This window comes from Protopterus annectens, chromosome 6.part0 (genome assembly GCF_019279795.1).
Source record: "Protopterus annectens isolate FY-2018-M chromosome 6.part0, PAN1.0, whole genome shotgun sequence".
NCBI lineage: Eukaryota > Metazoa > Chordata > Ceratodontiformes > Protopteridae > Protopterus > Protopterus annectens.
In genome coordinates this window covers 230,809,158-230,822,800 of record NC_056737.1, presented here as the reverse complement: position 1 = coordinate 230,822,800, position 13,643 = coordinate 230,809,158, and the positions used below count along the sequence as shown (strand labels likewise).

The following is a 13,643-nucleotide window of genomic DNA, read 5'->3' as shown; positions in this document are numbered from 1 at the left end:
GAGAGTAAGGAAATGTATGGTAAGAACAGGGTATTTATTCACATTTAAGGATACAGTTTATCCTGATAATGAGCAAGAACAGATACAGTTTTTGTTGAGGAAGTCTTTCAGAATGGTTTTGAAGGCTGGGAGGGAGGGTATTGACCTGATGGATAGAGAGAAGGATTTCCAGGTCTTAGCAACATGGAATGAGTAGAGACGATGCTCAGCAGATTTGATAGGTTTCTGGACAGACAGGAGTTTTTCGTCATTGGATCGTAATAACCAACTAGGAACATAGTTGTGTAGAATTTTACTTAGTTCCAGACAAGCAGATGGATTCCGGATAACTGTATAGATGGTAAAAAGCTGTGTACATGTTAGTTGATTGGATAGTTCCAACCAATTTAAATGTTTTAGTACTATACAGTGGTGGGTTTAGAAAGGGGTATTTGTTGCAAATTTAGCAGCTTTGTTCTAGCATTGTTCAAGTTTTGATTTATGTGATTTCTGAAGGTTAGTAAGGATGGGGGCACCATAAAGAAGCGTGGGGAGGAGATAAGTGGTGGCAAATGTAACTTCAGTTCCCTTGGTAAGAAAGTTTTTGGCTCTGTAAAGCAATCTAGTTTTTGATGATTTTTTTCTTAAGCAATTTTGTATTTGCAGATCAAGTTTAAGATCAACATCTGCTATCATCCCTAATAATTTACTATGAAAAGTGACTTAAATGGTTGCATTATCAAAACAGAAGATTTTAAATTTTGTTTTTTCCGTTGTAAAGGGATGCGGGGGTAGTAGTTTTTTTTTTTTTTAGGATTGAGCATGAGCTGCAAGTGACAGAGCCATGTTTTGAGTTGCTGTTAAAGCTTCCTGAGTAATTTTTTGGAGGTGTGCCACATTGTCAGATGTGCAAATGAGTGTGGAGTTATCAGCGTACTGTATTAGGGAGGCCTGTTGTGTGGATATATGAAGGGTGTTAGTAAGAATGTTAATGAGGAGGGGACCAAGGCTAGAGCCTTGTGGTAAACCTGTGGTAATTGGGAGGCATGGACAGTGGGTGGAGTACCATTTTATGATGGATACCTATTGGATAGGTAGCTTTTGAACCATAGAAAGGTGAGCTGAGAGAGACAGACATAATGAGGACATTTGAAGTAGTCACAGTTTATCAGGTTGCCATTGCTTAAAAAAGGCATTATGGGGTGGGAAATGTTTTTTTCCAATAATCAAAACCCTAGAAGGAACAGATACAGGCCATAATTGCTGCAGCAGTGTAGTCTGTCAATCATATCCTCCCAGGCTGACAAAAATCGGACACACTTTGAATAACACCAAAACCTAAGCCAATTATTGAAGTCAATTATTTTTTGCTCATATTGCGACATCATCCTTGGAGAAAATAGAATGTTGCACAATAATGAGCTCATACCTGCCCTGGACACTTAGTCTGGGAGCACCATTGGGTTTCTCTTCATATAATCCAGGAAGGTAGACCTCAAGCCATTGGCACCAGAATGAACTATGACAGAGTCATACTGGCACTTGCTGTTCAAAGACTTCAGTGCATGTGTGATCTGATGGATTATGGCACCAGACAAGCAACTAACTGTCAAACTTTCCTTGCTTGGCCTGGTACAAGGCACATCTGTATATCTGACAACAGACTTGTCTATAACAAGAATGTTTGGTTGGATCAATGCCTGCCTTACGAGTTCAGCATCTGTGACTTTGAACTCCTTGTGATATGTGAGGAAGTAGGCTTAATATGATGAGTGTGCTTTGCGTCTGTGTTGCGTTTTGGAGGTCTTTGAGGTTTAAAGTTAGTACCTCAGCATATAATGTATTATGTGCATTGTTGTGATGACCTTGGAGAAGTGTGATGTGTAGTGTACTGCTGACAATTTTGGTGTCTGAATTTACTGTGTGTGAGACTTTTACCACCAAGTATATTACACATGCATATTTCTCAAACACTGTGTTATGCTGTTTGAGTAACAGATGATAGTCTGACAGCATGAGACAATTCTTACACTGTTACATGATATCAATCTCAATGAGTGGCTAGAGAAGTTGTGGGGAAGTGCTGGTCCATGATACTGACAGGAATGACTATGGGGGAAGGGGCAACTATAACTGCTTGGAGTTCAGTTTTAGAATAATGTTTGGGTGGACTTGTTACTGAGTACTTAAATTTTAATACAAAACAACTAGCCCGGAAAACTTCTCCTGCCACTGGCGAGAACCAGTAAACTAATTGTAGCAAAAACTCCCTAATTTGATTCTAAAATAAATGCAGGCACAATCAGTACACTCAATATTAAAACATTTTATCAAAGATCTTTTAGCCTGGTGAGTAGTTTAAGGGGAAAGACTGTGCAAACTGATACTCTTCTGCTTGTTGTCAACAGCCAATAAACAGGGAGAAGGAATTATGTTGTCAAATTATCGTAAGGGGTAGGCAACGACAAATACACTGGATTTAAGAACACAACCACAACAGGATGGCAAGGAGGGAAAAACAAATAGACCTTCACCTCTGAGCTGACTGGCCTGGTACTGCCCTAATGCAAAGACAAGTCCTGAACAAGCCTGACATGCACACAGTACACAAAAATTAAATCAGGGCATAATAACAGCAGTCAGACCACTTAAACAGCATCACAAAATAATGTTTCTGTATACATATTTGTTGAAAATGGATGTATGAGTCATTTGATTACATTTCGTATATATATATATATATATATATATATATATATATATATATATACACACACACACACACACACACACACGTGACATAACGGTCTTCCTCGGGCACTCCCATGCCAAAATCAGCTCTCATACGAATGTTTATTTAAACGCTTGTGATAGTTCAGAAAACAAAACCTAAGTATATCAACAAACAAGGTGACTGGATTAATTGTACTGTCCCTCACCTAAACTGCAAAACCTATGTATATCAGCAAACAGGGTGACTGGATTAATTTTACTGTCCCTCACCTAAACTGCTCTGAGAAGCACAGTTGTCAGCCTCTTACCTCTAGAATTAGGGACCAAACAAAAATTTGAGACAAAGGCACCGAATCAGGAACAGTTTTAAAAAAAACAGTACTACTGACTTATCAAGTTGACAATACACATTAATTATCATTATTATTATAATTATTATTATTATAATTATCATTATAATTATTATGCATTATCTTACGTAAAAAAGTCTAAATTTCCAATTATTAACATTATTTGTTGACTGTAATGCACAAGTGTTTTAAAAAATCATTATGTTTATGAAGGACAGAACAACTTGTTGAGCCAAAATAAAGAAAACTTGACAGATATGCTGAGAATAGGGCACATATAAACTATAATTTTAAAAATGATATACAGAGAATAGAGCACATATAAACTATAATTTTAAGAATGAAGTCCTGATAAATCATAATGGCGAACTGTTATAGTTCCAAAGGGATGTGGGTATACATGGAATTAACAGAAAGTATGCACGCAACTATGTTCTCCACTGCTGCTTTAAGGTTACATTATCTCTTTTGGGGAACAAGTACAATAAAACAATGCTAAGTTTCCAACTAAAGACTGGATATTTAACGTGATCATCTGCAGTTTAGATGGAGTGAAGAGCACTACCAGCCTTGTTGGCCATTTCAAGTCAGACCCTGTCTCTTTCTGCCATTTTTTATTTTATTTTTTTTTTAATCAGACAGGTGTAAATGTCCTTCGATAAATTATACAGCATATATGTGACTTCCTTCCAGAAAAGAAACCAGTTCTACAGACGTAGGTCTAATCTTTCCATCTCCAAAATGCAAAAACAAATGAGCAAAATGTTACTTACAACTTCAACTAGGAAACTCATAAAATGGTTAAAGCGTGTAACTTTAAATAAAAAAAAAAGTTATTTTGACGAATTGATATGGTTCAGAGTTATTTATCATGGATATCAATTAAAAATTGTTACTGTTGAATGTCAACAGATACTTTCAATGTGTAACTTCAAGGAACACAGATAATTTGTGACATAAAATGAGGAGCGTTCCTCATAATGAGGTACACTTTAGACTAGGTATGTTTAAATAATACTCCAGAAAAAAAACTTTAAGTCTTCCAAATGAAACTATGTATGCGTGTACAACCAAGTTTTTTTTCTCCTAGCAAGATAAAAGCACTTGAGATATTGCGAAAATATTTACATCTGTGTCTCTAACCTAATTCTGGGTACACTACCATTATCTGTCTGTACCGCTGAGCAGCTCAAAGGTGACCAATAAAGATAACAAACCACAAAATGTTAGCTAGCACGTTCAATTCTATAGCACAAGGGGGAGCTTGTGTATTACACGGAACCATCCTTTCTCTCCCATCATGCAACGTCACTTGGCAAGTTTGAATGGCGTAGGTTTCTCACTGAAGGTCTACTGTAGAAACCTCTCTCCTGTTATTATTTCTTCGTGGGGGAAGACAACAATGCAGTCACTGTGGCTTTGGAAATATAATTAAAACCATTAAGTAGCAAAAGATACACATTTACTACCCGACGTCTGAAGGGACCGAAGACTGTCCCTCAGTTAACTTTCCCTAGGTGCAGGGATGGTGCGCTGCCATGTACCGGTAAGTAACCATTTGTCCTATTTGTTTGTTCCCACCCACTCCTACCTTCCTTGATGTATGTTTTAACTAACCGGCCCAACTTTGTCAGTGCTGTTCCGAACGTCATTGTAGGATAGGTCAAGGAAGTTTGACATTATTCAGTACCACACCTGTACTCTTGGGATGAAATGGCATAGCGCTGAACCCTTTAGAGAAGCTTGGGATATTTGTTTGTTTTTTGTATTCTAGGTGAAGAGTTTTGACTTACTTTGAAAAGTGCAGTTTCCACCTGATCGAATTTGTTTGGTTATCCAAACGCCATATTGTTATCATATCCCCGTGCATTGTGGGTAAATATGCCTGCTGGAGTTTAGGGCCAACCTCTTACCGGGGTTCATCCTGTTTGGGTTTGTGTGCTCACTGGTCATTAGGTATAGGTGTTTCGTTGCGGAACAGGAAAAGTTAGCAGCATCGGCCAGGTTGACTTTGACGTGTATTCCAGTGTGAAGTTTTCAATAGCAGTGTCTTGTTAGTCATAAAGAAAATATAGTTTTCTTAAACTTGTCCTGAAAGGAGAATGTTTGTTTGAATTGTACATATATAAAAGTATTATAAAAGTGAAGTAAACGGGCTTGTCCCTTAACATTACTATCAAGGGCACTGTAATTCAACACACCAACTGCCCTCGAATGTAAAACATAAAAGTACATGGTGCTAAAAGCAAAATAGTCGGTGAGAGTTGGTTGGTTGATTCATTCTGCGATCTTGGCCTTTGGCCATAAGGTATAATTTTATTAATTTAGTTTTGGGTTTTCTCTGCCTGAGATTCCAGCCCGTCCAGTTTCCCATGCTTGTGTGGTTGTAGCTAAAAGTGGTAGGAGGAGAGTTCTGAAGGGTTATCCTAAAAGGGCTGCCCCTCCTCCCTCCTCCTCCTTGCATTTGGATTGTCTTTTTGAAGGTTATTGGCTACTCCTTGGGTGCAAGTTGAAGTGCATGAAGATTGAAGATGTCTGTGAGTTATCAAATGGCTTTAGTGGTTGTGCCCCCCCCCCCCTCCTCCTCCTCCTCCTCCTCCTCCTCCTCCTCTCCTCTCCCCTCCCCCCTCTGGCGCTCAGCGGAACTAACAGTCTAGGTCCCTTGGTCTCTAGTAGAGTTATTGTAGCCTTGTGATATATTCTCCAACCCCCCCCCCCCCCCAAATGAAATAGCCAGTAAAAATGTCTCATTCACCATTCCACCCCCATCAGTTGGTGGTAGCTCGTTAGATGTAAAAGATCCCACAGTACATACTGAAAAGAGTAGGGGAAGTTTACTGGTGCTCTGGCCAAACTTTTTCTAGTCAGTATGACTACCATCTTGTGTCCCTGCTGAAGAGAGGCCATTGACCTAGTTGGATTAACCCAGTTTCTCTAACACCCACATTTTTAGTTGGACTTCGGTCTGCTGGGTTGTAATCAGTGTTCCTTACCTTTGTTGTGATGAGTGTTTAAGGTGCAACTTTGCTTGAAGTGGCTGTTTTAATTGCTCTTTGTTATGAATTGGTTGCTGTGGGTGGATTGGAATTGCTCTTAATTTATTTGGCGTCCCCTATTGTGTGCAGGGGGGTGGTGTAGTGGGAAAGCCTGAACAGAATACCAAAGTAAAAAATACTGTCACAGGAAACTGGAATAGGCAGTTTAACGTTTAAAACAAAGATATCTAGTATAAAAGTTGCAGATCCAAAGTCAGATTTACATATTTGCATACTTGCGTAAAAGGAAGGGAGGCTGCTGGCATGTCACAGTTCAGCACTTTTTTTTTTAAATGAATAATGCATTTTGTAGTCCTGTGTTTTATTTCCTTATTATTTGTTTGTCTACTTTGACTGTAAGCAATCCTCATAAGAATGGCTCATTATCTTTTTCTGTTACTACTCCCGTTTCTCGCCATTATAAGGGACTCCTTCTGTAACAAGTTGGCCATTAAATTGCATGAACAAATGCAACTTTTTATTTTTGCCGTATTTTATATATTTAACTGAGTAAGCCTGTTAAGCACAAATGCCATCTTTCAAAAGCAGCATGAATGTGCTGAAGAAGTGTGTTGCTTAAAATCATACAGTGGACAAGGCTAACACACATATATTCATCTTGTAATTTAAGAAATATTGTCTTTGCAATATCTATGCTTTAGTAGTATAAGAAGTTTTAAATCTTAGTTCTAATTTTGGTGTTACTAGATGTAGGATTGCAATATTTATAGTTCTCGTATTGCTTGTTTACCAACTGTAGTGCTTTGATTTAAGTTTGTGCTGTGTGCATTTATGGCACTAACATATAGTCAGTGTTGAAAACCTCCTTCAGAGTAAGAGGATCATCAGATGCTGTCAGCTTTTGACTGGGCCAGTCTGGTGCTAGAACCTGTTTTAATTACTGAGAGAGCTGGTCATCTTAATTTTTTTTTCTCTTCCTTGGATCCATGATAGTGATGTCATAATGGGCAGTATTCTCTGCAGTTTAGGGAAATGGTATGCAAATCAGCAGCACTAGGAATACAGAAAACTGTGTAAGATCAAGATGCTTTTAAAATAGGTGTGGGGCTTCTGGACTTCACTGTGTTAGAGGATTTTGTTTTGTGTGTGACTGTAGAAAGCACATGCGCCTGGCAGAAATGTTGATACTATTCTCAGAAAAGGACCATGGCTCCATATGCCGTGTCTGGAAAACTGTGTATTTTCATTATTCCTTTTTGGTGGCGCAGGGTTCATTTCTTTATTCTCTGTTTTTTGTTGCTGCAGATGTTTGCATTCATGATTACCTTCATTTGGATACTGCTTGAAGTGTATGTAAGATTGTATCCATCCTCAACCTCTTTTTTCCATTTTGCACATGGGGTTGGGACGTCACTTCAAATGACAGTCCTTTTGAGCCAATGTTTTTATAGTTCATCGCGTACCACTCACCTGCACTTACAGTAAGTTTAGTGTCTAATCCACCTATTGCATGTCCTTGGAATGTGGGAAGAAACCAGAGCACCCGGAGGAAACCCACTCAACTGCAGGGAGGACATGCTGTATCGGCACAGAAGGCACCCCAGTCGAGAATCGAACCTGAGAACCTCTTGCTGTGAGGCAGCAACACTAACTGCTGTACCACTGCAACCGTCCGTGTATAAGATTGTATATTATCTTATTAATTAAGCTACTCCATTAAACTTCCAGAACTTTTTATTAGTTGTGTGAAGAACGGTTGTTAAGCTAAGGGACATTTTTCAGCAGCTTGGAGTACTGCCCCTCTCTGTCATGTATTTACCTTATGCTTGTCAACTGTCGAGTCTCACTCCGCTTAGCTGGGAATTTCACCTGTGATCAGAATGAAAGCTGTTCAGAGGGGGAAGTAATTTGGGCAGCCATGAGGGTGCTTTATGTCCTTGCTGGCAGTGAGGGCTTTTGTTATGATGTAAAACTGCCTTTGGTTAAGGAATGTGCAACCACTAACTCTTGAAGTCCTGCAATACTTTCCCCATGCGAGTGCAATCAGTGGGTTGGTGTGTGCATGCTATCCCCCAACTCTTGGGCTTGCCTTTCCATCACTACCTCTCCTGAGGGGTTGTGGCAGGGCCCATCTGACTGCACCCTAGCTTTCTTGCAGCATGGACACAACTATCTACCACTGTTGGCTTCAGCAATTGGGCAAGCTGCAAATTGATCTGTGGTCACTTGGTCTGAAGTTTGGGTGCCGCTGAGGTGTTTATCCTTCTATGCCATTGTAATTAACTTTAGCCTCTGCTGTTTGTGCTGAGTGGATGTGTTGGTCCTAAGACCTTTTTCTGAAAACCTTGGATGCAGAAGTTGCACAGTTTTTATACAGATGTTATGATATAAATGATTATTGCTAGTTGTGAAAGCAGATATTATATTTGATAATTGAGTGTGCGGGTTGGTCCAAGGACCCTTTTCATTTATGCTTGGGACAACAAGGTTTTTAAACAGCATATTAAAATTTCAGTAACTCTTAACAGCAGTGTGTATCATTTTTAGTTTGTGTGATATTTTTTTTAAGTACTGAAATTACAGTGGGAAATTGTTTGTTGTTCATGTATCATCACGTGCCCCAGCACCAGGGCATTACCATGCATTTTAGTTGACCACCTCCATTAGAAAGTATGTAAGCTATCACAAAAAGCTGGAGGAAAACCACTTTTAAGAGCAGTTTTGTAGGCATGTGTGTCAAGACCATTTTAGATGTCAACTCATTTCTCGTTTTTTTTTCACACAGGCAATTTTGCAGGTTAAAAATGCTTTTCACAGTTTATAATCAAATGTATGTATTTGTGCATGTCTAACTGCATCATTCTGTTTTGTGATATGCTAGATTTCCATTTGAATTGCTACTGTGTACAGTTCATTGTTGCACTTCACATTTGGATATTAGTCAAAATTCATAAATATTTTAATAATTGAACTCTGTATAAATGTTTTCAAAAGAGCTTTTATCCATGGGCCTCCACTGAATGTAAGCCATGACCTAGTTGAGCAGGCTGATAATCCAAAACACAAGTAAACTAAAGTGTGGCATTATATTGTGAAAGTTGACCTCAACAGATTAAACTCTGAAACACCAAGCAGCAGGTTGATTAAAGCTCCCTCAGTGGGAGCACGAAAAAATTGTTAAAAAAAAAATACTTATTCTCAGTTTGAATGATTTCCGTTACTTACAAGTAATTCCACTACGTGGATGCCAGTAGAGAAGAACAGTTGGAGTAACTTTATAATCAGAAAAGAAGAAAAACACTGTAGCTGGGAAGACCCTGCAGCTGTTCATAAAAAAAAAATGCAGCTGTTCATAAAAAAAAAAAAAAAAAAGTTAAATTTCAGCATTAGTACAGGGAATGCCTTCACTTCATAAGTGGGATACTGTGTTCAGGGCATTTTATATAGGAAGAATGATTGCACTAAATTTAGATCTTGTACTTCTCTGACTGCCCGTGAGTCGTCTAATTTAGAGGAAAATTAATTCTGATGCATTCAGAGGTGTTTGTGAGAGACTGCCAAATCACAAAAGGACAGAACAATAGACGCTTTAAATAACTAATCAGATGAGCTGATAAAACTACAGAAATCAAAGTTGAAGTGAGGGGAAAGAATGCCTGAATGTGAGGCTTCTGGTACAGCTGTTTTAAAAAAAAAAAAAAAAAAAAAAAAGTGCAGAGAACCTGATTACATTAATTTTTAATTGAAATGGTGTTCCACTGTAAAATGTGTTGAGATGACACTTGTATGCTTCAAATCTGGCCATGCTAAAGCAGCCCATATGCAATCATACCAGCAGAAAGAGCTGATACTGACAAAGTGGCAGAAAGGAAAAGTGTTAAAAGTAGGTGACAATAGAGGATTTGTGGAAAGTGATGCTTCTTTTGCCTGGTACACAGTGAATACAATTTATCCGAGATGTTAGGGGATGATGAGAGGTAGGTGTGATATTAAAGTTACTATATCAAGATGTCTTCAGAATGTTGTTTAATCCGGTCTTTTGGCAAGCATGATTTTCCCTTGTAACTGTCACATTGACTATACACCCCTGAAAGTTGATCTTGGGTTCCTTGGTCTCTGCTCCCTGATTTACGTCTTTTAAACACCCATTATTGAATTATCACTTGTGACACAGGCAAATTTACATTTATACAAAAGTAATCAAACTGTATTAAATTAACACCAACAAACATTATACTTCACATATATTGCTATATAACACATAACCTAAGCAACATTACATAAATCATTGCTATATAACACATAACCTAAGCAACATTACATAAATCATTCAAATTCCTGCCCCTTTTTAAACCAGAAACATCTCAACATAAGCAATCATACATTTTTATATAAATGAAAACAAACCACACATACACAATCCTAGTTGTAAGCATTTTACATCACAAACCATTCTAACGCACTCCCAGTTGCAAACATTATACATCACTTATAATCTACCCCAGTCATTTTCAGTCAGACAGTACCTGTCTTAAGTCCTGCCGCCTTTTAAACCTCATTTCTCCACTGTATGTATTGTTCCCACAATTCCTATTTTTCCTATGTAGTTTGCTCTTACCCTTTTCTAAAGATCTCCGTTCCAGTTGTTTCATCTGCTGTGATGTTCACTACTTCTAATATAGTTGATTTAGATTTTGATTTCCATTTTTTAGTATTTGCTATTTTGGCAGCCACCATAGTTAGACACAGCAAGGCCTTGCCATGTCAAGGCAATTCCATCATAGCTCAGAAGAATCCTCTCCCTCATCACACCAATCTGCCCATCCAGCATCTCCGACAGTGCATCCTGCAGGGAATCCTTAAAGTTTGCCAATACACCGCACTCCCAGAAAATATGTTCCCAATTATGTCTTTCTTCCCTATCATACCTCCAACATTAGCTGTCTGTCTCAGGAAAATTCTCTGGAGTCTACTTGTGGTGTAAAAATATCTGTGTAAAGATTTCAAAGCAAAAATCCTAAATCATCTAGATTTTGTTGCATATTTGGGAGACCTACATATATCCTTCCATTAGTTTTTTGTGAATTGCTTGTCCAGTCTTTCTTGCCAATCCTTTCTAACCTTTTCTGATTCTTGTAGTTGTCATGCAATATTTTATATGCTGTACTAATTATTCCTTGTTTAATGGCAGCTTTTGGTCTAGACTCTACTAAAAACTGCCAGTGCTGGTCTTTCATTTAGGACCCTCATATTTCTTTCTCTTTGCCTATACTCTGCTTTCCCTATCAAGAATTGATGTCGATCTCTAACCTGCAGTCCAAATAAATTCTTGGCTTCTTCCCATTGTATTACTTTTCCCTCTAGTTTATTTGCTCCCAATACCTTGGTCCCTTTGCCATTTTTCTCCAACAAATTCCAGCCCTCTCTTTCCTATTGTCTGTATACCTAGTTGCAGTCATCCGTATCGACAGAATCTCCTTTCTCCTTTCCCGTGTTTGCTTAGTTCTTAGAATATTTTCTTCTACTTTATGGATATATAAAACATTGAACACTAATAAAAAATAGCAGAACAAACCGCGGCACAAGCACATAAAACATAAAGTTTTAATAAACGGAACAAAACATGAAAGAGGCAAGCACTTTCACAGTTAGCTTCATCAGACCATGTAAACCATGTTCCTTATCTCCCATATATATCTAAATAGCAGACCAATCAGAAGTGCACCATCCCAGCTAGTCAGTTAATGATCATTAGACATAGTTATGTTACAATAATAGTGTGACTGACTACAAAATATATGTCCACAATGATAAATATAAAAAATATATACATACAGAATACATAACTGGCCTTTGTTTGTGTCTCTCTGCGTTTTCCCAGTTAGGGGTCGCCACAGCGGAACTCCGGTCCGCTAATGATTGGCAGATTTTTTATGTGCCGAGTTTGCCAGCCCTGACACATAACCTTCAACGAAGGTACGCCCATTCACGCATGTCTCCACACACAAGACGCTCTAGCTGAGAATCGAATGGCACAACGTCTTGCTGTGGAGCGACAGCGCTACCGCAGCTGCAAAATACATAACTGGCCTAACGAGTAAAAGTTTTTATTAGTGCCTTTGTTATTATTTTTATATATATATATATATATAATACACCCACACACGTACATACACATAATGTTTTTGTAATGTCTCTTTCTGGTTTTGTCCAGTATAAAATATCTGCAGATAGAGCCAGCTTTTCTTCACTACCATACCAATTATATCCTTGAATTTCTGAGTCCCTTATTTTCTTTGCCAGTGGTTCTAAATATAATGGAAATAACAAAAGGGGAAAGAGGACACCTCTGCCTGGTTCCTCTGCTCAAGCAGAAATTATCAGTGGATCCCACCTGCTTAATTTTCACTTCCAGTCCCTCGTATAGTCGCCTAATCAACCTTAGTTTTTTTTCAGGAAATGCAAATACTTTCACTGCTGTGCTTTATAAAGTTCCAGCATACTCTGTTAAATGTTTTCTGTGCATTAAGACCCAACAGCAACAACAGTGGTATTTTGTTATGCTTCCCTCATGATCATCTCTGTTCTGTTAATGTCAAATGTTTGCCAATTCTCCACAAAACCACATTGATCCATATCTATCAATTTTGGCATTCTTTTAGCCATTATAGACATGAATGCTGTGTAATCATGGTTTAGTATTGAAATGGGCCTCTATGAAGCTGGGACTGATGGGTCTTCATTCTCTCTAGGTGTTAACAGCTACCACTGCTTTCTTCCAGGATGTTGGTATTTCTCATCCTCTTAAAATACTGTTAAAACCTTCCAGGTTATACTGTTAAAACCTTCCAGGTTTTCATTTTTCTTTCCTAGCTTCCAAACTGCCACAGGGATACCATCTATTCTTGGGGACTTTCCTGTAGATTGGTTATACATAACAGTTTTCATCTTGTCTGCTATCCTAATTGTTAGTAATTGAGCCTCATCTAGCTCTAACCTTGGCATAGTTAATTCTTCTATAAACATTTTCATTTGTATCTTTTCTTGATTTCCCTTCATACAGACTTTCATAGAATTTCCAAAATGTTTGATTCCTTTACAGGATCTCTTATTAAATTCCTTGTTGCAAGCTCCTTAAGCTTGGTGATGGTCCTTTCACCTCTCTGTTGCCAGAGTCATTGTGCTAAAAGTTTTTTTCTGTGCTGTTGGTATCAAACAGTAGCTTAACAATAATCTTTCTAAACTCATGCATATTACCGAGTTAATCCCTTATTTTCTTAGCATTCTGCAGTTGATCCTCTTCTTGTTCTGTGAGATTTCCCCCTATTCTGCAATACTTTTAGCATTTGTCAGTCCCTCTTAATAATTCTTGTTACTTAACCATAGCTCCCTTTTTTTTTTTTTTATTTCCACCCTAAACTCCACCGTAAGTTTATTCTACCCCCTAGCTGTATTTTCAGAAGAAATGTCTATTCTGTCTAATACCTCCTGAATAATTTCCACTACCCATGCCTTAAATTCCTCGCTTTTCAACGTAGGTGGGAAATTGCCAGTGTCTCACTTTTTATTTCATTATCCTGTGTTT

The 13,643-nt window shown here is 38.2% G+C and overlaps 1 protein-coding gene and 1 long non-coding RNA gene across 3 annotated transcripts in view; one reads left to right on the top strand and one right to left on the bottom strand.

Moving 5' to 3' along the window:
* LOC122804229 overlaps positions 1–5,143 on the bottom strand; it is a 40,422-nt gene extending 35,279 nt beyond the window's left edge. Inside the window, exon 1 of the long non-coding RNA XR_006365204.1 lies at positions 4,856–5,143. This is a non-coding gene — a long non-coding RNA (uncharacterized LOC122804229). The remainder of the gene's footprint in view (positions 1–4,855) is intronic.
* The window catches only part of KATNBL1 (katanin regulatory subunit B1 like 1), a 1,007,693-nt gene continuing 998,349 nt past the window's right edge, over positions 4,300–13,643 (top strand). The window contains exon 1 of one of the 2 annotated variants that reach the window (XM_044073973.1): positions 4,300–4,608. The gene's annotated coding sequence lies outside the window, so the exon portion shown is untranslated. Of the gene's footprint in view, positions 4,609–5,239; positions 5,371–13,643 lie in introns of those variants that run through there. The other variant, XM_044073974.1, reaches the window with a different exon arrangement.